At 48.0% G+C, this 23,706-nt stretch overlaps 1 protein-coding gene across 9 annotated transcripts in view; it reads right to left on the minus strand.

Moving 5' to 3' along the window:
* CACNA1E (calcium voltage-gated channel subunit alpha1 E) overlaps nt 1-23,706 on the minus strand; it is a 654,182-nt gene that overhangs the window by 579,207 nt on the left and 51,269 nt on the right. For 8 of the 9 annotated variants that reach the window (XM_045048892.1, XM_045048898.1, XM_045048896.1 and 5 more), the window contains 7 exons: nt 18,435-20,233; nt 16,118-17,556; nt 15,398-15,662; nt 14,460-14,925; nt 13,802-13,989; nt 12,132-12,216; nt 8,769-8,896 (listed from right to left, as the gene is read on the minus strand). The gene's annotated coding sequence lies outside the window, so the exon portion shown is untranslated. Of the gene's footprint in view, nt 1-8,768; nt 8,897-12,131; nt 12,217-13,801; nt 13,990-14,459; nt 14,926-15,397; nt 15,663-16,117; nt 18,096-18,434; nt 20,234-23,706 lie in introns of those variants that run through there. The other variant, XM_045048900.1, reaches the window with a different exon arrangement.

Genomic DNA, 23,706 nt, shown 5'->3' on the forward strand with positions numbered 1-23,706 from the left:
AGCAATTCTACTACTGGGTATCTATCTGAAGAAAATGAAAACAATAATCAAAAAGATATATGTACCCCTGTGTTTACTGCAACATTATTTACAAGTAGCCAAGATATGGAAGCAAGCTAAGTGTCCATCCATAGAGGAATGGATAAAGATGTGGTATATACACAATGGAATATTACTCAGGCATTAAAAAATAATGAGATCTTGCCATTTGCAACAACATGGATCTAGATGGTATTATGCTAAGTTAAATAAGTCAGAGAAAAACAAATACCATGTGATTTCACTTACATGTGGTATTTGCAAAACAAAATAAACAAACAAAACCCAGATTCATAGATACAATGAAGAGATTGGAGGTTGTCAAAGGAGAAGGAGTTGGGGGGGGGGGGAGTGCAAAATGGGTGGAGGGGATCAAGAAGTACAAACTTCCAGTTATTAAATAAACAAACCATGGGACACGATGTCCAGCATAGGGAATATACTCAATAATATTGCATTAACATTGTAAGATGACAGACGTTTACTTGCCTTATTACGGAGATCATTTTGCAATGTATATAAATGTCAAATCAATATATTAATACACCTGAAACTAACATAATATTGTATGTCAGTTATGCTTTAATTAAAAAGGAGAGACACAAGTGCTCCACATGGAAGAAAAGAGTACGTGTGAAAGCTCTAAAGGAGTGAGCTTGATTGGAAGAGAATTAAAAGGGCTATGTTGCACAAGTGTGGCTTGAGTCCAATAGCAAAGGTCATGGCAGACCTCACTGGGCTTTGTTTATAAGCCACGGTGATGAGTAAGCATTTTATTCTAAGAGCACTAGGAAAAGCCTAAGGGGATTTAAACAGAGGGTACTCCTTATATTTTAAAAAGCTTACTGTGGCTTTTCATGGAACATGGCTGGATGAAAGAAAGACCAGAATCAGGAAGACTATGTCAGAGGCTGCTGTGATAGTTCCAGGGAGAGATGCTAGTAGTTTGGGACAGGGAGGTGTTACAGGAGACGGAGAGAAGTAGATGGATTCAAGATATATTTGGAGGTAGAACGGATTCACACTTGGTGACAGATGCCACGGGGGCAATGGGCAGAGGTATCACTGAGGAAGCAAAAATGACAAGGATGACCCAAGGTTCTGGCTCGACATCTGAATGGTGATATAGGGAGCCCCAAAGGAAAGCAGCATCAGGGGAAAAGATATAGATTTTGGTTTTGGATATGTTAAGTTTGAGATGTCTGTGAGTCATAGAAATGGAGAAGTAGGAGGTTAGCTACATAAGCCTGGGACTGAGATAGAGTTCTTGGTTGGAAATAGAAATTTGGGGCTCATTGGAATATAAGATGGCATGTTATGCAGGTTTGGGAGAGGTGATTGTTAATTTTTCATGAATTCTGTAAGCCCATTGCTAACCACAGCTATTATTTAAAAATAAAATTGTATAAACATGATTTAAATAGGGGCGTCCAGGTGGCTCAGTCCATTAAGCATCCAATTCTGGATCTTGGCTCAGGTCATGATCTCACAGTTTGTGGGAGTAAGCCCTGTGTCAGGCCCTGCACTGACAGCATGGAGCCTGCTTCAGATTCTCTCTCTGCCTCTCCTGCTTGTGCTTAAAGCCATGCAAGCACATGCTCTCTCTCTCTTGCTCTCTCAAAATAAATATTTTTTTAAAACATGATTTAAATAAATTATACTAAAAAAATACCTTGCTTAAGCTCTCACCACCACCACCCTCCCAAGATTCTGATCCTATTGTCTAAGGTGGCTGAGACTGGGTCGTTTAGAAACCCCCAAATGAGTCTAATGTGCAACCAGATTGGAGAACTGCAGCACAAAGAGTCTTGGGGCACCAGGAGGGGGCCCCAGGTCTCCTTTCAGCAGTCCAAGGTCAGCCTCTTGGTCCTTACTGGTCAACATACCCAGGAATCCCAGGAATTCTGAAGCCTGGATAGCGTCTAGGCTGATATTAGGACAGGAGGGAGCCAAGCAGAAGGTCTCAGTAGTGTTTGTCCTTTTCCAGTCTTTTCCAATCTGGCTGCCTAGAACCCCCTACCTTCCCCTCTTCCCAACAGAGATCTAATTCATGTTCTTCCAGTAAGAAGGGAACAAAAAGGAGACAGGGCCAACAGAAAACCCTGGAATAGAGGAATTATTGAAAAGCACAATTGTTGGGGCATCGGTTAAGCGCCAACTTCAGCTCAGGTCATGACCTCGTGGTTTGTGAGTTCAAGTCCCATGTCAGGCTCTCTGCCGACAGCTCAGAGCCTGGAGTCTGCTTCAGATTCTGTGTCTCCCTCTCTCTGCCCCTTCCCCTGCTCACACTCTGTCTCTCTCGCTCTCTCAAAAATAAACATTAAAAAAATTAGAAAAGCACGATTGTTAAACCCATCATGTTCTATTCAGGAAAAGAACGTTTCACAGATCTCTGAGTATATACAACCTGTAACTGCCCCACTCCGGTCTCACCTCTGAGAGAACAGATGTGCAAGAGATGCAGTTGTCAACACAGGAAGACACCTGCCAATGATTCTATACCATGCCCAGTATTCAAAGGAGCATTTCTCAGGCCCAAGGGCAGGGCAATGTCAGAGCCTAGAGTGTAATCCAACTGCCTGAACAGTCCTGAGGCCACATCACAGTTTTCTGGGAACAGGACCCACTTGGCCTTGTACAGCTCAAAAGTGACCACTGGGGCTTAGCAGCTGAAAGTTGCAACTGGCTGCCATTTGGAGCCAGAAGACCATTACTGAAAGGGCAAGTAGGCACTCTGGTATTGGCTTCCTGCTTTAAGGCTATTTACTTAGTCTCAGATCCCCAAGTCCAAGAGGCTTCAGGGTTCAGAGTTTAAGAGTGTGGTTATGAAGCACATCCCACCCTTGACTTTCACCCACATGCTGGGACTGCCACCAGCTCAGTGTGCCCATCTGAACTGTACAAGGAGGAAGACTGGATGGGGAAGCTGGACTTCTTTTCTCAACACACACATGTGTGGCCTGGAACGAGTCACTTCACATCTCCGGGACTCCAATTCTTTACAGGCAAGGTGAAGAGTGGGACTCAGGATCCCTAGGTCCCTTCCTGAGCTAAGCTTTGGTCAATCAACTTTCTTACTTTTTTTTTTTTCTCTTTCTATATCACATACTGAGTTAGCTTGTCAGAGTTCTGGTACTTTACTAACTCTTAAAGTGTCCCTCTATCTGTGAGCTACCACCAGCAGACTGCTGCTTACCAGCCACAAAGTCCCAGTGGCATACAAAATTCAATAATTATAGCCTACACGGCTCTGTGGAGTGGCTGGTGTAGGCTGCCTCCCCAGGCATCTGTGGATCTGTCGGGGGCTCTCCATGCTGCTTAGGGGGCAGCTCTGCTCCAAATGTCCCTCATACTTTTCCTGTCATCAACCAGCAGGCCAGCCCAGCCATGTTCCTTCCAGGGAGAGAACAAGAGGACAAGCAAAAACAAGGTATCTTGAGGTTCAAGCTGGAAACTACAGTCACTTCTACCATATTCTATTGGCCAAAGCAAGTCACATGACTAGTCCCAGATGCAAGAAAGAAGGAAACAAAATCCACAAAGTCACATGGCAAAGGGCATGAATAAAGAAAGAGGGAAGAATAGGGGTCATTAATGTGATCCACCACAGCCTCTCTGGCACAAAGAAACACCATCCAAGTCAGGCCAATGAACATGAAGTAGGTTTCAGTAGAATCAGCTGTTTTCTACAAACATATAGGCTCTTCAACCCCCTCATGGTATAGCCTGGGAGAGAACGCTTGACTACAGAGTCGTCATCTTGCTCTGCTCCAAATCCTAGGGTCTGGAGGCCTCCTGGGGGACTGAGTCCCAGATGAGAAGCACCTGGTCCTCATGGGCTGGTGGAGTAAGGCAGCAGAATCTGCTCTGGCTCAGGGCCTTTGAAGGCTCTCAGTACCTGATTTAACTGGGACTGAGGACGGTGGATTTGATTTTGAGAAGGAGGAGGACCCAGAAAGAAAGAGTGGACATCATCTCCAGGGGTGGTGCAACCTCACTAGCTCGCAAAACACCGCTGTGGCTTGACCCCAGCATAAGAAAACCCGACTTCCAATCCTGGTTCTGCCACTAACTAACCAGGGGCCCAGGTGACTAACTCATCCAACCTCTCTTGCACCTGTTTCCATATCTAGGCAGTAGAGATGATGGTATACTCTTCAGAGGCCCAATTTAGACCATTTATATGAAATGGGCTTTGCTGAGTGCAACTAAGTATTGTCTGCAGTTTCATGGAGCCCAGCACTCTGTGGGCCAGGCACCTCTGTCCCCTTGCCCTGGGCTGGGAGTGACAGTTTCCATCCTCTCCCCACACACTGCTGTGTGGTCCTGTTGCCCCACAGCTCTCAGCCTAGTCTGCCCTCTGTTTCAAGCCTCCACAAAAGCCCTCTACACTCACTGGGCCCGCTTCAAACATTTGATTGCTGTTTTCAATCTCCCAGGTCTCTGGCTGCCCTCCCTGCCAGGCTGTGCCCCTGGCTGCTCCACCCTTAGCTGGTTTAGGTTTGCCATCAGTGTCTCTTGGCTTGATTCTTCTGGTCTGTCCCAGCAGGTTGGCCGCACACGCCCACATTAAAGGTCAGCTCTTGGACGGTGTTATGGCTGAGCAGCTGGAAAAGCCTCAGAAGCTGATTTCCCTTTCTCCAGCCACTAAATCATTCTTTTATCCACTGACTCCCAAGTGAGACCCTGGGCCCTAAAAGGGGCCATTCTGTCACCTCAAACAACAGTGTCTTTTAAAATCTCATGTGAACTCCTCTCCCTGAATGATCCCCACCTCCCTTGAGATGACAATGCTGTTGGCCTTGCTAAGTGTCAAATGCTCACACTTGGGGCCTCAGGAAGAGATGGGACTGTGACGGGCAGTAGGGGACCTCCCACATGGTATTTTCCCAGCCATACAAGCAGCATCGGGTGCTCACTAGCTCCCTACTGGCCTTCTCAGGCCTGCTGGAAGAGCTAGGGAGAGGGGAATGCCTGGGGTGAGTGTCTGGACAGGGGCCAGAGCAGTGAGAAAGGAGCCACTGACCGGATCCAAAAGTGAGCACCTGTCACCAGGTGGTCTCTCAGACTCAGGTGAACCTCTTATAACCAGACTCTGAGAGGTGGGTCCTGAGCCTCTTCTTTTGCCCCAAGACCAAAAAATTAAATACTTTTTCCTCCAGTTGATAAATACATATTGAACCCCTGCCATGTGACAAGTAAAAATGGGACTGAGGATAATGCAGCAGTGAGTAAAATGGACAGGGTCCCTGGAGAAGACAAAACAGAAACCACTAAAGCAAGCAATAGTTAAAATTATTTCAGACTGTGAAAAATTCTGCCCAGGAAATAAACACCGTGCTGTGATGAAGTCTGGCACAGCTGAGGCCTCTTTGTGATGGGTGATCAAAAAGGCCCTTTCTAGGAAGGGATAGTAAGCAGGGAGCCAAAGGATAAGGAGCAGAAGGAATCGCAGGCAGAAGGGCCGCACAAGCAAAGGCCCTGAGGCAGGAAGCACTTGGTAGGCTAGGAAGTGTAAGAAGAGCCATGTGACTAAAGCAGAGCAAAAGAAGAAGAGGGTGGGAAGAGCTGGAGAGGCAGGCAGGGCCAGCTCACTCATGGTGGGAAGTCACAGAAGACGCCACGTTTCTTTTAATGCATTGGAGGATTTTAAGCAAGGGGCTGACATTGTCAGTGTTTTGAATAGATCTCTCTGGTGATGTAAGGAAAAATGCAAGTAAACTTTAAATCAGAGCACAGGAGGTTCAGGGTTGGCAGAAGAGAAGGCTTTCTGATAAACAGGACCAGCTGGAGAGGGATTTGCTAGAAATTTCTACGTTTGTGCTAGAACTTAAAAATAAGATGGAACCATCTATCTAAAATGCTTTATAATTGTCTTACCTTGGAACAATAGTCTAATTCTGGTCCCTACGTGAGCTGTATCTCAGCTGAGTTTTTCAATTACATAAAGCAGAGAAAATATCTACCTGCTCTGCCTTTTTTTAATTGAATAAGAGAGTAAATTTTTAAAACTTCAAAAATATTGTAGGCATCGTTATTCAACTAAAGCAATAGCTATGTGTTGAGAAGTTCAGTGTGAGACATGCCCTGTCAGAAACACAAAGTTCTTTTTTGTGAAAGCAGCCCCCACTTCAAGAAGCTTATGCTCTAATTTGGGGAAATAGGACAAAAGGACATAAAAAGTTAAGTAACAATCTGGTACTCAAATTTCAATTCAAGACAAACAACAGAAAAAAATATAAAGTTGTACATGAGAACTCACTAACTAGATTTTAAAGAAATGTCCACCACTGGTTGGAAGTGGAAGAAGTCACACCTGGCCACACCTGGACAGAAGAGCTTCAGGAGTGGCTGGCTCAGGCAGGATTGGGAAGGCACTCCTGGGGGAGGATGGGTTGGGCCCAAACACCAACAGTAGAAAGTACAGGGCTATTTGGAGGAGTTCTAGACACACTCCTGTCTGCTCACTGATTGTCAGAAACATCCCAGGCACGTGTGTACTAAGGTAAGCAGTCCCAGATCTGGGTTTTGCAACACCTGAAGAAATTTTTGTTCCCTCTGCTGGAAAAAGAATACAAAATAACTAATATAAAATCAGGTACAAAAGAGCACACTTATTTTGAATAAAAGAATAAATAATAACAAGTTACTTGAAATTTTTTCCAGACCTTTGCTACCAAGATCTCTTTAAGCAATTACCAGAATGCTTGTATAGAAATTACTCTCTCCACTTAGAACATTCTTCAACCCCTGGTACCTCCCAGGGCCTGGAGCCTCAGCCTCATTAATTCCATGTAAATCTGCCCCTGAGCACAAGCAAACTAGTGATTGACTTGGATTTAAGTTCCAGAGAACAGAAGAAGCCAACCAGTCTGTGGAGCAGGCCCTGGGGAAGGTCCTCATGCCCTGCTGGCCAGTGAAACACAGAGGACCGTTACTCACGCTACCAGCACAGGAACATCTCCAACGTATCTGTGCTTTTATGTTGTGGCTATATCCCTCACATGAACACCAGCTGAGCCCCCAGTGAAGCTAGTGGCTCATCTCATGTGCAGGAGCCATGCCTTTGGTGAAACAACTGGGGAGCTCAGCTGGCCCAGCAGACCTGCCACATGAATTCAAATGAGCATTTCTAGTTATCAGTAGATCTGGCTGGTTCAAGCATGGTCTGATCCAGGTTCTCCAACCAAGCATCAGGCTCTGCAAAGTCTCATTTGTGCTTTGTAAACTTGGCTCCAAATTTCTAAGAGGATGATTTTTGACCCCACCCCCCCACCCACCATGGCTGAAACTCTAGAGTTTCCATGTGTATGCCCCCTGATACAGAGCAGAGGTGGGGCAGGATGTAGAGGATTACAGTTTAAGACACTTACCACCCATAAGTCACCATTTAAAACTACAGTATTATAGACTGCTCCAGAAAGAACCTCAGAGGTCATTCAGTAGAGTGCATTGCAAATGTTTGGTAGCACTCTTATCTACAAGGCCAAATGCACAGAGCCTAGGATTCTCTCCATATCACTCGTATTCCATGTTCTTCCAAGGTACACTGAATCTGGCACTAAGTCTCTACTCATCATAATAGCCAAGGAGTCCAGTATCAATAATAGCCAGTCATTGGAGACCCTCTCTTCCATCCCATCCCTTGGGTCAATGGGTAGAAGACACTTCCCTTTGTTCCCTCATCTACCATTGCTCCTTGAAAAGAGAATATCACTCTCCCCAACCCTCTTCTATCTCCAAGATCCTTCTTGACTTATTCACCAAGACATTCTTGAGCACAGAGGCCCACCCAAGGCTATTCTTGAGGACACAGAACTGGCATCTGAAGACACAGCAGCCAACCACCCACAACTAGCATTATGTCAACAAGCAAGACACAGTCCTCCACCCCTCACTGGTCCTTGCCAGCCCCTCTCTCCCAAGAAGAACCACTCTGAGTCCCATACTCTCTTTCCTCTCCTCTCCTCTTCAAACAAAACTTAGGTTGGGGAGAGTAGTTCTCCCTGTGAATGACTTTTTTGTCCTGAATCTCAAAAGCAGACCTCTAGGGCAAGGAGGCCAGAATTCAAGGTGATGGGAGAAAATAAAACTCACCTCCTTCTTTGTAACCTCTCATGACAGCCAGAACAAAGCATTAATTAATTGATTAGTTAATACATCAACGATTATCCTCCCACCTAAATGAAATAAATAAAAGCAGAGCTTTTCTGGCATAGAAGGCCAGTGCCCTATGTGCCCATTACCCATCCTTCTGATCCCTGAGGGTCAGTGGTTTGACAACTGAGTGCTACACAGCCCCACCCCCAGTCACACACACTTTGTTTTACAGATGAGGTCGCTGGAGTGGTTTGCTCACAGTCTGCCAGCTAGGGAGACCCCACAGCCGGCAAGAGGCCGCTTTCAGTGTGGAGAGGATCTGTCAGCTGACACCAGCTCCCATTTGCCAGCAGAAGCTCCTTCCTCCTCAGCAAGTCCCTGACCCCTCCCCAGCAGCTCTCGAAGGAGTGAAGTGTAAGAAGCAGCAGGACTCAGAAGCTGTTCCTCAGCAGGTACCACAGAGCACAGGCTCCTTTACCCTAAAAATGACTGTTTGGGGTTTTTTCTGGGGGGGGGGGGGATGGGAGGTTTGTCTATCTACTCATAGTCTGAGTCTTTCAATTCTGAGCCTGCTGAATAATTGGAGAAGATCAGAACCTGAAAAGGATATACTCTGAGGCCCAGCTCACCTGGGAGAGAACAGGTTGAAGCATGTAGAAGACACTCCAGGAATCTGCCAAGCAGAACTCCTCTTCCAGAAGCTGTCAGAAATGCCACCAGGAACTGAAAGACATTTGCTTCATATGAAACATTGTTCCTGGGGGAGGGGAAGGAAACCATGTTAAGAGACCAATACAACCAAATGTTGGCAGGAGCCATATTGTCTGAAAATCACTAGTGGGATGCCTGGAGTTCTTTATACAAGTTCCAGAAAGTCAGAAGCCATCTGGTTAACAGGTAAGAATTTAAATTTTTTTTTTCAACGTTTATTTATTTTTGGGACAGAGAGAGACAGAGCATGAACGGGGGAGGGGCAGAGAGAGAGGGGGACACAGAATCAGAAACAGGCTCCAGACTCTGAGCCATCAGCCCAGAGCCCGACGCAGGGCTCGAACTCACGGACCGTGAGATCGTGACCTGGCTGAAGTCGGACGCTTAACCGACTGCACCACCCAGGCGCCCCAACAGGTAAGAATTTAAAAGGAAATAAATATTTGGTTTTTTAGAAAAAGCATGAGGAAGTTTTGTGTGGTAAGAGAGTATCAGTCAGGACAGTCTATGATATGCCACAGTAACAGATAAATCCTGAAATTTTGATAAGATTAATCTTAATCCTGGGGCGTCTGGGTGGCTCTGTTAAACATCCAACTTCGGCTGAAGTCATGGGCTCACAGTTTGTGAGTTCGAGTCCTGCACGGGCTCTGTGTTGACAGCTCAGAGCCTGGAACCTACTTCAGATTCTATGTCTCCCTCTGTCTCTGCCCCTATCCTGCTTGCACTCTCTGTCTCTCTCTCTCTCAAAAATAAAATACACATTAAAAGAAAAAAAAATTTTTAAGATTAATCTTAATCCTAAAAGTTTTATGGAACAAAGATTTATTTTTTATTCACAGAAGGGCTTCATACATTAGGAGGTTTTTCTCCATCTTCAACTCTGTCCTATGGACACATGGCCTTCAACATGAGGGAAAAGAGAGGTGAAAAAAGACACATGCATTTGAACCACCTCCAGGTGGAAATGGCTCCCATTACTTCCACTCTCAATCCATTGGAAAGAACCAGGCACATGGCAATGTAATTACAAGAGAAGCCAGCATATGTCAGAGCACGTGGATGGTCGATGATCAATAACTATCTCGGCCACATTAAACTCCCAGCTCCCTGCCCAAATGTCTGACCTTTCTCATAAAGTATTGAGCTCCCTATCCCCAAACATTCCGTTCATTTTCCTTTTGGCCAGAGCTGTTGTCAAACATGAACTGAAACACATGTCCTGAACAGATTTATGTCAGCCTGGGTTTCACAGAAGCCCAGGCCAAAGAGCTGTAATGTGACTTCTGCTTTCTTAAGTTCTGTCATGGCAACAGCATATCCCAAAAGCCTAAGAAATTGTGGTTCATGATAATTTATCCACCTAATAAATGTTTATGGGATGCTCACGGTGTGCCAGGCATTGTGCTCCATGCTGAAGATATAACAATGACTCAGTCTCTCTCAGAGAGCTTAGAGTCTAGTGGGGAATCATCAAATTACTTCACAAATACTTAACTACAAGCAAAAGTGAGTGGTATGCAGGAAGAGAATAGGGAGCCATGGTAGAATATAAGAGGACCCAATCTCACCGGGGTGGGGCAATGACAATTTCTCTGAAGAAGTGATGTTTAAGCTGAGCTAAGAAGGAGGAGTAGGGGAAAGTAGGCAAAGGGGTATGAGGTGAAGGGAAAAGTGCTCCAAGAAGGGACAGCATGTGCAAAGGCCCTGGGGAGGGAGGGAACATGGAGTGTTTGAGGAGCTTCAAGGTGGCTATTTTTAAATGAGATTTTTGTTAAATTTGCTTAAGTATAAAGTGGTTAGAGTTTGGCATTGGCTCTTTATTCAAAAGTGGCGAGGAGGGGAAGTCTGTGGGTCCTTCTTGGTATTGACACTAGATGGCTCATCTTCTGCTCACCCCTCCTAACTCCCACATGGCCTTCTTACTAAAATTTAAGTCCCAAACAAGCCCTCAGCAGGGCTTCCAAAGAAAATATGCAGGAAAAAGACACAAAGTACTGGGAAAAGAAGACTGAACAGTTAAGAAAGGCCTCCTTCACCCTGCCAACTGCCTCAGATGCCTCAAATCCCATAAACATCTCTTCAGGGGAAAAAATAATTAAAAGAAAGAAATCAGGGTGAGCGGTTTATCAGGAGAAGCCAAATAGAAGGGCTATTCCAATGGCCCAGAAGACAGGAGGGACTGGGCTGGCTAAAAAGAGGGCGCTGAATTTGGGAGTACCACCGCCAGCCTGCCACTGGGGGCACCTCAGTCTCTGAGTGGTTCAAAGGCCCTGGGTCTCTCTGCCCCCTTCCAGATTTCAAGGCCCACCAGGCTCTGGCAAACCATCCCCTGCCCAGATTTCCAGCTTCCTCCCACCCAGCTGCCCCCCGCTTTCTGAGCTGCAGCCATCCCAGACTTTGCCCAGTTCCTCACAGCCTCTTAAAGGCTCTTCCTTGGCCCAGATGATCCCACCTTCTCCTCTTCCTCCTCCTTCCTCTCAGCTCAGCCTTCTTCTCTCAGGAGACCTTCCCTGACAGCCAGACAGGGAAGCATCCCCCACTCTAGGATACCTACCCACCTGTTCTTCACCCCACCACAATACAATAAGGACCCTTTATTTTTGTTAACAAAACTTTTTTAACGTTTATTCATTTTTGAGAGACAGAGAGAGACAGCGTGAGTGGCCGAGGGGCAGAGAGAAAGGGAGACACAGAATCTGAAACAGGCTCCAGGCTCTGAGCTGCCAGCACAGAGCTGGACTCGGGGCTCGAACTCACAGACAGTGAGATCATGACCTGAGCTGAAGTCGGACACTTAACCGACTGAGCCACCCAGGCGCCCAGGACTTAGGTATTTCAAAGCCAGGAGTGTGTGTCTGATGTGTTCACAGCTACCTGCCTAGAACAGATATTTGCTGAATGAATGAAAGAATTGACCTTCTGAGCCAGAAAGGGCAATTTAGATGCCTTCATTTTACAGGTGGAGAAACAGAGCTCCAGAGAAACCAAAGACCAGCCCTCAGTTTCACAGCTCAGACAGCGGGCTGGATTCCCAGTGCCAATGAGCAAAGTCGTCTATAAAAAACACTCCGCCTGTCCCCTTTTTATAGAGGAAAACACGGGCAGGTATTGATCCTTTCCAGAAGCAGCTGCCTGAGGTGTATTTATGTATAGATGAATGTATTTGTTTGTTTATTCCCTACCCTGCTCTAAAAAGAACCGGAGGCAGTTTGCCCACTGCAGCTCCTGTCAGTGCTGTATTTTCCAAACTCAAGAACAAAACATGAAGGAGAAACAACCTGTTCAGAAGGAGGGGCAATAACACATCACGCAGAACCAGTTTCCTCAGCCGGCGCAGAAAAGCTCCAACAGAGAGGGCTGTCTCTGTAATCAAATTACCAAAATTAGTGACTGAGAGGAACAGAGCAGATGTGGAAGATTTCAATTTTGCTGAAGGATTTGGCACAATGTCTCAAGGAACTGAATTTGCAGAATTCTTGCGTAAGAACAGTGTCACATGTAATAAAAATCTGGCTGCAGGACCACAGTGGTGACACCCACCAAGTGATGTGGTCATTGACACAAATCTTATCCTCCATCTGATCCACAGGGGACAGCAGATGGCACCAGGGAAGCTGCAGCCACAATGACACCGAGACACCGTCTATTTCTATATAACAGCTAATTTTATAGAGCCCTTTCACCCACACTATCTCTTAGCTGATCCTCATCATCAGAAGTACAGGCTCAGAAAAGTTCGAAGACCTCCCAAGTTCATGGGGCATTTCAGCAGCTGAAGCCCAGCACTAAGGTCCAGTGATTCCCACCCACTTGTGGTTGTATAAAAATCAAGGGAGTGGCTCATCCTGGGAAGGACATTTAACTTCCAGGACACAGGGGCACCATATTTTTTAATGCCCACATGGCACTGTTACCCTGATAGGTCAGTCAGTCCCCCTACTGAGTGACCATTTCTTACAAGGATCAGAGTAGACTCAAGTTAATGGGGAAAGAGAGTGCAGGGGCCCATCTCTGAATCTAAGCACAGAGGTTCCCCTAAAGAGCCCAAGGATTTTCATGAGCAATGTTGTTCCCATCAGTCCCAGGGACCAGGTGAATAGGTACAGTCATATGTCAAACGGAACTCCTGATGTTCGCCCCCAAACCTGGCTCCCACCCTTTGCTCTTCACCATGACGGATGCCACCCCCCAATTTTACAAACCAGAAACCTTGAGTCATCCTTGATGCCTCCCTTTCCCTCACCCAGTCTATTACCAGGTCTATCTGACCCTCTCCCTCCCCCCCCCACCCCCCCACACACTACCTGGTATTCTCCAGACCCACCTCTTTGTTCCACCCCCACTCCTTCCATCACAGTCCAAGAGATCATCAAGCGTTACTTTGAAAGATTCCAATAGCAGGGCACCTGGGTGACTCAGTCAGTTAAGTGTCCAACTTCGGCTCAGGTCAAGATTGCATGGTTTGTGGTTTTGAGCCCCATGTCAGGCTCTTTGCTGACGGTTCAGAGCCTGGAGCCAGCTTTGGATTCTGTGTCTCCCCCTCTCTCTGCCCCTCCCCTGCTCATGCTCTCTCTCTCTCAAAAAAAAATAAACATTTGAAAAATTAATTTAAAACATTCCAATAGCTGCCTACTGCTATCCTCATTCTCCCTCTTGCTCCTCCCCATCTGTCCCCACCCTGCAGCCAGAGTGAGCACTTGAAAATGGTCTCACCTGCTTAAATGCTTCCTTACCTCCCATTGCACACAAGGCAGGGTATGGTCTGGCCTGCCTGCCTTCCTTCCTGGCCTCTCCATGGCTACCTCACCCCTTCACTCTCCAACCTAGAAACACTGGCCTTCTCTCTGCTCCTGGTCGGGGTCACATCCTCCCACCTCAAGGTCTCCGTGTGTCCTGTTCCCACCATTCCCTGTCCCCACCTACCACCACCAACCAAATTTCTAGTTACCTTCAAAGCATAGTTTGAATGCCACGTTCCAAGGAAGCCAGCCTTCCTTAGCTCTCAGGGCTGATCAGGTCCTCCTGACAGATACTGTCATAGGTCCATGTGTTGAGCTTTCTACAGCAGCTGTCGTTGTCTAAGTCAAGTAATACTCCATGACAATGGCCCATATTCGTTCATTCACTACTTTATTCCTAGGAACGGGAACATTACGTGGCCCATGATCAGAACTCAATAGATGTTTACTGGGGAAAAAAAAAAAAAACTTAAGACAGCACGTTACACAGAAGAAGATGGGGAAACTGAGTCTCCTTAACAAAGGACATGAAATCTGCTGGGGTTAGGCAGACCATGGGCATCATCCCACCTCTGAAGACAGATCTGAGGGAAAATACCCTCCTGAAATTAAGTAAAATGTTTCTATTCAACAGGATTGAAGGTTTGGAGAAGGAAACTCCAAAACACATACAATACCAGACTTGGCAGTGAGAAGGACTAGCAAGGAAAAACCCAGATCCTCATCTCTTCTCAACTGTCCACCCATCGAGGCTGGGTAGACCATGGAAGAGTCAGAAACTGGGGCATTCAGGAAAGTAAAACAGCAGCTTTGGGCCGAGAGTGACATGAAAGAGTGGGCAAGTTGTCCGGAGGGGCCGGGACCCACCCTGAGTATGGACTTGGTGAGCTCCCTGAAGTATCCTCTGCTCAGCAAACATCTACTAAGGGTCTACCATTCTCCTGGCTGAATCTCTGGAGTAAAAGCGCAGCCTTTGACCTCATGGAGCTCAGAGTCCAGAGAGGAAACAGGTGAGTTCACACTTCACTGCAATTTAGGAGGAAGTGCTAAAATAAAATACAAGTCAAGGAAGGGGCTGTGCAGAGACAGCACCACGGAGAGCTGCATCTGACCAGGCACAGAGAGGGCATCCCGTTCTCAGAACGCTCCCACCACAGCCCAGGGCGCTTCTGTTGTCCTGCCAGGACGCACACGAACGAAATATCCAGAAGAGCAGTGACTGTCCACAAGGTGGCCCTTGAAGCAGCCAAACCAAGACCAGAAGATTGTGGTGCCTCCTGTTCACATCCAGAGAGGTGAAGGAGCCGTGAAAATGCCGCCCGGAGGAAGGAACCTGAGGACAGAAGTCGGAGGACGGTAACACAGCTAGACCGAACATTGCCAGCCCACAGGCTACACTGGGTTGGATGACGTTCCCCAAAATTCATGTCCCCCATCCCCCTCAGAATGTGACCTTATTTGGAAATAGGGTCTTTGCAAATGTAATCCAGTTCAGACGTGATCATACTGTATTAAGCTGGGCCCTAATCCAGTGACTAGAGCCCTTATAAAGAGACACATGGATGGGGCACCTGGGTGGCTCAGTCGGTTAAGTGTCCGACTTCAGCTCAGGTCATGATCTCACAGTCCATGAGTCTGAGCCCCACGTTGGGCTCTGTGCTGGCCACTCAGAGCCTGGAGCCTGTTTCAGATTCTGTGTCTCCCTCTCTCTCTGACCCTCCCCTGTTCATGCTCTGTCTCTGTCTCAAAAATAAATAAATGTTAAAAAAAATAAAAAAAAAAAAAAAAGAAACACATGGACATACGGAGAGAAGGCCACGTGACAACAGAGGCAGAGGTGGGAGTAACGCATCTGTAAGTCAAGGAGTGCCAAGGACTGCCAGCAACCACCGGAAGCAAGGAAGAGGCAAGGAAGATTCTCCTAGAGCCTTCTGAGGGAACGTGGCTCTGCCCGCACCTTGAGTTCACACTTCTGGCCTCCAGAACTACAAAAGGATGCATCTCTGTAGTTAGAAGCCGCTCAGTTTGTGGTAATTTGTTACGGCAGCCCTGAAAAATTAATAGATGTGCCTAGAAGACCAAATACATAAAGCAATGGAGTGAGGAGGGCTGTTGTCAGGAGGGAGCCCCAAAGCGGACCCAACTGCAGAGCACAGCCTACAAAAGGGGCAGCCAATTGTTGTCAGGAGGCGGTGATGTGGCCAAATATGCTGATTTTTCTAGACAAGGGAAAAATCCCTACTTTTATATGAAACCTCGGATTTTCAAATGCCAAGCCAAGTGGGTTTGTTTGCTTTGTTCTTGTTTTTTGCTTTTTTGAATCAGTGTGGGCCAGATAAGACCAGACCAACCTCCCCCATTTTGCAGGTGAGAAACTGAGACCCAAGCGACAAGGTGATTTATGTCTACAACTCAAGTGCGTGCCAAGGCTGAAACCCACACTGCCCTCTGCCAGGCCGCCCTCCTGCCACCCACCACACCACACAGCCTTCCCTCCCGGGAGTAGCAGGTGACAGAACACTCACCCCACTCAGGAGTCACAGCTCTCCCCAAAGAGGGGACTCCCGGGCTGGAGGGAACAGGCACAGACCAAAAAATGCTTTCATCCTCCCGGCTGCCATGGGGGCCAACGGTCCCTGCCAGGCGAGGTTCCCAGGAAGGAGCTGCACAGGCTCACGCAGAGAAGTGTCAGCCACAGAGAGGGAAAGGGATGGGTAAGGACCTGCGGAGGCATGGGATGTGGGGACAGGAAGGGTAAGCTACGAGTGTGACGTCTCAGGAGGGAACACAAAGAGCCTCACGTGGCAACATCAGTGAGTCTTCAGCAGCGGGCATTTCCCACCAGGTTAAGGAGCAGGCCAGCCAGGCGGGGAGGGTCTGCGGTGAGCACAAAGGTATCCAAGCAAAGCAGTTATTGCTGGAGAAAAGGAGTGCCAGCAAAACAATGCCAATAAGATGCCAGGGCAGACAGGCCTAGAAGCACATCAGAAACGTGGCACTGACTCGCCCCAGAACGCCATGCCTGTTTGGACAGATTTTTGCTTTCTGATACATGTTCCAAAAGCTCTGAGAAATGAGGAGAGAGGCCTATTCGGTTCTGTTTGGACAGTGCCTGGTGTGGTACCAAATGTCAGCAGCCCCTGCAAGCTGCTCCCTTGTGCCAGCGAAGATAACAGTGCCAAGGCCACAGCTACACGCTCGGAGACGGCACACCATCACGTCCGAGCAGCGCCTGCTCTCATGTGACGGGGAGGTCTCTCGCGAGAGCAGAAGAGTAATAAACACAGTGCTTTGTTTCATGGTTTTTGTTTTGGGGGCGGGGGGGGTGTGCTGTTTTTGTGTTTTGGTTTTGGGTTTTTTTTCGTGGGGGGAGAGGGGTCCTTTGACAAGATACAAGGGAACCTTTGCTAAAAGTTGTTCACGATGACCAGAAGTGAAATTCACAGCACTGCTTGGATCCAGCGAGCCCATTACACCACGTGGCTCAACAGCCCCTGCCCCTCCTCCCTCACAGGTCTTCGGCAGTGGTCTTCCGCCAGGCTCGAGGCAGATGTGGGCAGGGGGAGGTCTGTGACTCCCACCAGGAACTCTGGCTGGTAGAGATGTCTTCATGCCAGGGCGGCTTGGTGAGACCCCCTAACACGCACACGTATGCACATATGCACACACACACTGCCCACACAGCAGCATTAAAGACAAAAAGCACAGTCGATCCGAAAGGACAGGGACTCCTGTGTTAACACATAAGCAATATGCAGAGGCATGCCTCTCTGCTGAGCCCTAATCCGCCTGGCATCTGTGCCCCGCTATTTGCATAAGTAAATGGCAGCTCATTAAGAACACATTAGTAGCTCTGTAACCATGTAAGGAAACCAACCTAGTGAACCTTAAGCCACTGGAGGTTTCTCTGATTCAGCTCTGCAGCCTTGGAGGCATGAAACAGAGTCTGTCATCTGCCGTCTATCTGTCCAGCAAGAAAAGAAAGAATAAACCTTTATGGTAACACAGAAGAGACTTAATAAATATTTGCTGAGGAGTGAGTGATGGTAGGCCAGGCTTGCAAAGGGCAAATCTTACTAAAAATAGAGAAATGTTTGGACCACATTGTTTTGAGGAGGCATTCTCCCATGTGTAGCCATCCACTGAAGGCTCGAGGGCAGTGGTTGCAAATCAAAAGTCCTGATTCAAATCACCGGTTAGCTTTTCTGACATCTTGCCATGTGATGACCAGTTCAGGAAGTCACAGACGGGGCCCAGGAATCTGAAGTTTTAAAACGCCTCCACGAATTTGCTCCCCTGTTTAAAAACCACTGCCCTTAAGCCTTCCTCATGTTCAGAAATGCAAAATGGGTACCACCCAGGACATTATTAGAAATACAGAGTCTCAGGGGCACCTGGGTGGCTCAGTCAGTCAGGCATGGGACTCTTGATCTCGGCTCAGGTCATGATCTCCAGGTTTGTGGGGTTCGAGCCCCATATTGAGCTCTGTGTTGACAGCGTGGAGCCTGCTTGGGATTCTCTCTCTCTCTCTCTCTCTCTCTCTCTCTCTCTCTCTCTCTCTTCTCCCCCCCCCCCGCCCTGTTTGCTCTTTCTCTCTCAAAATAAATAAACTAAAAAAAAGAAAAAGAAATACAGAGTTCAGGCCCCACAAAGACCTGCTGAGTCAGAACCTGCATTTTAACAAGCACACAGTGATTCTCTGGCACATGAAGTTTGAGGAGCATCACTCTAGAGGTGGGTGGGCGTGGGGGGGACTCTGCATGACCCAGGTGGGCTCTCTGATGGCTGCATAGTTGCCTATCTGAGCACTGCCCGGGGGGCCTCAAGTCTCACCTCACCCACCTGCAGCGCACACAGGTTGTTCAATAGCCAGCCTCACAGGTCCTTGATGCCCAGAGATTCCCGGATGTCCAAATCCCAGGACACACTGAAGCTGAGCGCAGACCTCAGCTCTCCCGGTCTGTGTACACAGGCCCAGCATGAAGGCTGCCTTCAGAAGCACGGACTGGAAGCCTGGGAAGAGCAGGGGTCTGAGCTCATTTCTCTGCTTCAGTGCGTGCCCCTGCAGCGTGGGACCCAGGGAGCCGGGAAGCCCCGGGCCAGCAAATCCCAGGCTGGCAGGGACCTCTCAGGAAGGGCGGGCAAGTTCAAGAGCCCTCAGGAGCTGCCAGCGGTTTGATTACCCTAGGTGGGCTGCCCAGGAGTGACCAACCTATTGACTTCCGGTGCAGGCAAACAAGACAGGCCCTGCGTCTGCCAGGAAGACAGTGTCCCTCCTCTTCTTCACCCCAGCTCTGACTCAGGCCCCCACGCCACGGTAAGGCCATCAGGGGTTTTCTCAAGCGCCTGCCCTCCACACCCCCGTGGTCCTGCACCCTGCACTGGAGGGTCAGAACACCAGGAGCCAGACATGAGGCAGAGGCTCCCGAAACCCAGCAAGTGCCAACTGCATGGGTATTTTTAGCCCAGATCCCTCTGGAAAGGCAGCTCATGCAATCCTACTCTGTCAGCACTCCCTTCCTCTCTTGTCCCAGGAGGAGCAGGTGTTGCCTTGGTAACCCTTGGTGTGGATCTGCTGCTCCGGGGACACCTGTAACTCACCCCCAGGTATCTGGCAGAGGGACCCAGGGGGCCCTCACCTGCAGGCTCTGGCCTCCTTCTCTATGCAGAGTCCCCAGGGAGCGGGGCCTCAAAGACTCAGGAATGCAGGAAACCTGTGCAGTCCTCACAGTGGCCTCCGTGGGAGACCCCGGGACTTTGGGCTTTCAAAGATATTTACACACACACTTAACGCGTTAAACGTGCAAAAACCACGCACAGTTAAACACGCATTAGAACAACACGTAGGGCTAATTCGGCTCGGGTCTTCACATTTTTCCCAGAATCCCTGCTTGCAGAAAACTGTTTCCTCAGCTTGTTCGGGGCTTAATAATTCACGTGAGGTGACTCTGCGGGGAAACAGGGGTCAGAGAAGTAGGCCCTGCTCCCCTCCTCCGCTCCTCCCTTCCTCCTCCTCCCCCCTCCTCCCTCTGCTATTTGAAGACTTTCTCCTTGAAAGGGGGTGGGGGCCGGGGCCAGTTGTTGCTTTGAGTCCCACAATTACTAGGCAGTGGCACTCACTCCTTCTTTTATTGCTTCTTCACTTTTTCCTTAATTTTATTTTAAAGAGAGAGCATGCAAGCGGGGGAGGGGGCAGAGGGAGAGAATCTTAAGCAGGCTCCATGCTCAGCCCAGAGCCTGACGCTCGGCTCAGTCCCACAACTCTGGCATCATGACCCAAGCAGAAATCAAGGATCTGGTACTTAACTGAGCCGGCCGGGCGTCCTGCTTCTTCACTTTTCATCAGGTGCCTGGTGCAGTTGAGTCCTAAGTCTCCGGTTCACTCCCCTTACGTGCTCCCACCTCTCTGCAGTAATGAACTTGGAGCGGTGTGAACGGGCTGTTAGTGGGCTTGGAGCACAGACAGGGAAGGTGTGTGGCTGCACATCCCCCAAACCCGAAACAGGCAGAAACGGACGTCACGGGAGCTGCACGGCCGCAGGTTCGAAGGCGGATTTAGCTGTTTGACCAACTGAAGAAGGAATCATCACCGTCCCATTCAATTAGCTGCAACCTGCTTTTGAGGCTGGTTACTTGAGGGCCTGGGAAGACAAAATATATTAACAGAACAATCCACAAAATCTTCAGTAATCACACTGATTTTCTTTTATTCTCCCACAATGAAAATAGCTCTGTTGGGTTTTTTTCATGGTTATATAAATCATAGCTGCTTATTACTAAAAAAAAGTTTAAACTCTACAGGGAGGTATTGGGAGGGGGGAGAAAGTCAGGATCGCCTGCCACCCAGACACAGTCACTGCCTGCTTTTGATGACCAGCTTTCACATCCCTCATGCTTCTTGCACACAGACATGTGCAACTTTAAGTAAATGGAATTATATTACAGACGCTGCAGGTTTCTTTCCTTGTGTTACAGAGTGTTTGTGAGGTTACCTTGCTGTCTCTTCATCCGACAGCCCTTCCCCAAGCACCTACTCTCAACAGCCTGTTGTATCAGACAGGCTCGGACAGGAGCAAGTCCCCATGCTCATATCTGCCGTGAAGGACCTGGTCTCCTGCTCCTGAGGACCATCCCGCCACACTGCCATCGTTGAGACCAAAACTATTTCAGTCTCTGTTCAACAACCCAGGAAAAGCGATCCTACAAAACCCTAAGTCACTTCAGTGCTAGATATGGCCCAACAGCTTTCCATCTCTCATCAAGATCATAACAAAGGCTTGGAAATAACCCACAAGGTCCTGCACGATCCACCTCTCCCTAAGTGTCATCTCCTGCCGTTCTGCCTGTGCACCCTCTGCTCTGGCATTACTGGTCTCCTCTGCCACGGGGTCTTTGCACCTATCATGTCCCCTGCCTGACCCACTCTTTCACTAGGTACTTACAAGGCTCCTTCTCTCACCTCCTTCTGATCTTCATCTTAGCATCACCTTCTCAGTAAGGACTTTATTTGCCACTCCATTTAAAATTGTACAATCTTCCCCCAACATTCCTTCTCCAGACACCTTTCTCCAGCCAACATGCCGTACATAGATTTTACTCATTTATGATCTGCGTCGCCCCACCAGGAGGCAGACTCGGTGACAACAGGGTTATAATCTGATTCTGTTTGTGCACTGCTGTACCTTCAGCACCCAGAAAGCACTGCCACAGGTACGTGCTCAGTATTTGTTAAATGCGTGACTCACGGGATCTCCAGGGTGAAGCAGGGGGCCTAGATAATCAACGAGGGCTTGTTCAGTGACTGCAAGTTCCTCCTACAGCTACACTTGCAAGGTCAAATGGTTCCATGAGCCTTGCTGTTCACAAGAGTAGGCAAATGACTTTTTATTCCTAGGGTACGCCCTCTGCTCCACAGACTCCGGAAGCCACAGGTCACTCCTCTCCGGCTGAGTTAATAGCTCAGATGATCCAAGATGGGCTCCACATGGGGAACCTGGGGTACCCCTGCCTCTGAGTGTCTCCAGTGGGCTTCTCCATCAGTATCCCTTCACCGAGCCCCTCCCTCCCATGCCTTCACATAGATGTGGCTTCTGTGTCTTTCGGTGAAAGCCAGCCAGTCTTCCAGCTCAACTTTGTGTAGGACCCACCAGCCAGCAGCAAGCCAATGGTTATCCTGAACTCTTGACCAACACTGCAGCTCCCTACATCCCACCCCGTCCCTGACTGCAGAGAGGAATCCAGAAACATCAGCCTCCTTCCTAGGGCACAGAGGAGGTGACTGCAACAGATAACTTGAACCTGTTCGTGGTTGGTTTGTCTTATGTTATGGTTTGTGTCTTTGTTTGACCGTTAATTATTATTATGTAATATGGACTATCTTTTAATTTTTTAATGCTTTATTTTTTGAGAGAGAATGGACGCAGGGGAGGGGCAGAGAGAGAAGGGGACAGAGGATCAGAAGCAGGCTCCTCACTGACAGGCTGACAGCAGCGAGCCCAAGATGGGGCTCGAACTCACGAACCATGAGATCATGACCTGAGCCAAAGTCAGACACTCAACCGACTGAACCACCCAGGTGGCCCATGGACTATCTTTTAAAATCTTATTACCTGGATAATAGAGGCAAGGCAACAAATGTATGAAAGTGCAACCTCTTTTGAATTGTAATCTGTTCTACAATTAACTTGAGGGAAGTGGTGGGATTGGGGGTATGGATGGGGAGACAGTGGATCAGGGACTCCTTTGTCCCTGGTTTGAGAGCTTCTGACATCTGGCCAGAGAGTCTGTCTATGGAAAGAACACACATACAAAGAGACACACATAGAGACACACACATACACACACACGCACAACATTCACAACCCAGATGGCAGGAGCCTGAGTGCCAAGCTCTCTCTGGCAAAGGCTGCCTGCCTCCACTCTCCCACCATACCCAGGATCAGAAGTACAGAAGACTAAAAATGTCTAAATGCTGCCCCTGGCCTTGCTGTTGGAACACTCTCTCAAAACGAATACGTATTTCAGCTACCACCAGAGCCAGTCCAACTTCCCTCCCTGATGCTCTCCACTGCCTCCTTGGAGAAGGAAGGGCCAGCCCCCTCCCAAAGCCTTCTACCTTCTTCTTCCAGGAAAAAGCTACTCAGACTTGTCAACAGGGAGATCAGGAAGGGAAGGAGACTAGGCCACTCCATCGTGCCCAAATCCCTGCCAGCCGACAGGCAGATGGCTCCCTCTATCACAGGAAGGGGGTGGGTGGCCAAGGTGAATGTGGGCCCCTTAGTCAGTTCAACATTTGGAGGAGTATCTTCTCCCAGGGTGCAGCAGGATTAAATTTTTAAAGACTAAAATATAACTGATTTACAATAAATGTGAAGGTGGGAGCACTCGTGAAATGTGTAGTTCTACCAGTTGTAGGATTTCTTCAATGTAATTATGTCTCTTTCAACTACATAGAGTAATATGAACTCCAGGCTAGACATCACACATAAAACAGCTCATTTAATATAAGCAGCCTGCAAGGTAAATATTATGATGCCATTTTATACTGATGAGATAAGTCATGTTCATCGAGGCTAGAGGCTCACAGTGGATAGGAGGTATTCTTGTAACTATTTACACTGCATTAATCTCAGATGGATGGATGGATGGATGGATGGATGGATGGATGGATGGAAGGAAGGAAGGATGGATGAATGGAAGGAAGGAAGGAAGGAAGGAAGGAAGGAAGGAAGGAAGGAAGGGCAGATGAATGGATGGATAGGCAGATTAGTAACAGAAGAAAAGGCAACTAGACCACATTACTTCCCAATATACTAATAGTATGCTACTTAAAGGAATGAATTCGATTGATTAGTAATTAGCATGTCCACAGCTGAGAAAAAGGGAAGCAGGAAGTAGAGGAACTACTGTTATTAGAACCTGTGCTCTGGAGCCAGACTGCCAGGTTCAAACCTCAAACCTCAGATCCACCATCGAGTAGCTGGATACACTTGGGCTAATTATTTTTCTCTGCACCTCAGTGTCCTCATCTGTAAAATGGGGATGTTATAACTTATGTTATTGCGAGAATAGCATGAGTAATGTAAAATAGTATGTAGAGTATTTGGAACTTTGT

Source organism: Felis catus, chromosome F1, assembly GCF_018350175.1.
Source record: "Felis catus isolate Fca126 chromosome F1, F.catus_Fca126_mat1.0, whole genome shotgun sequence".
NCBI lineage: Eukaryota > Metazoa > Chordata > Mammalia > Carnivora > Felidae > Felis > Felis catus.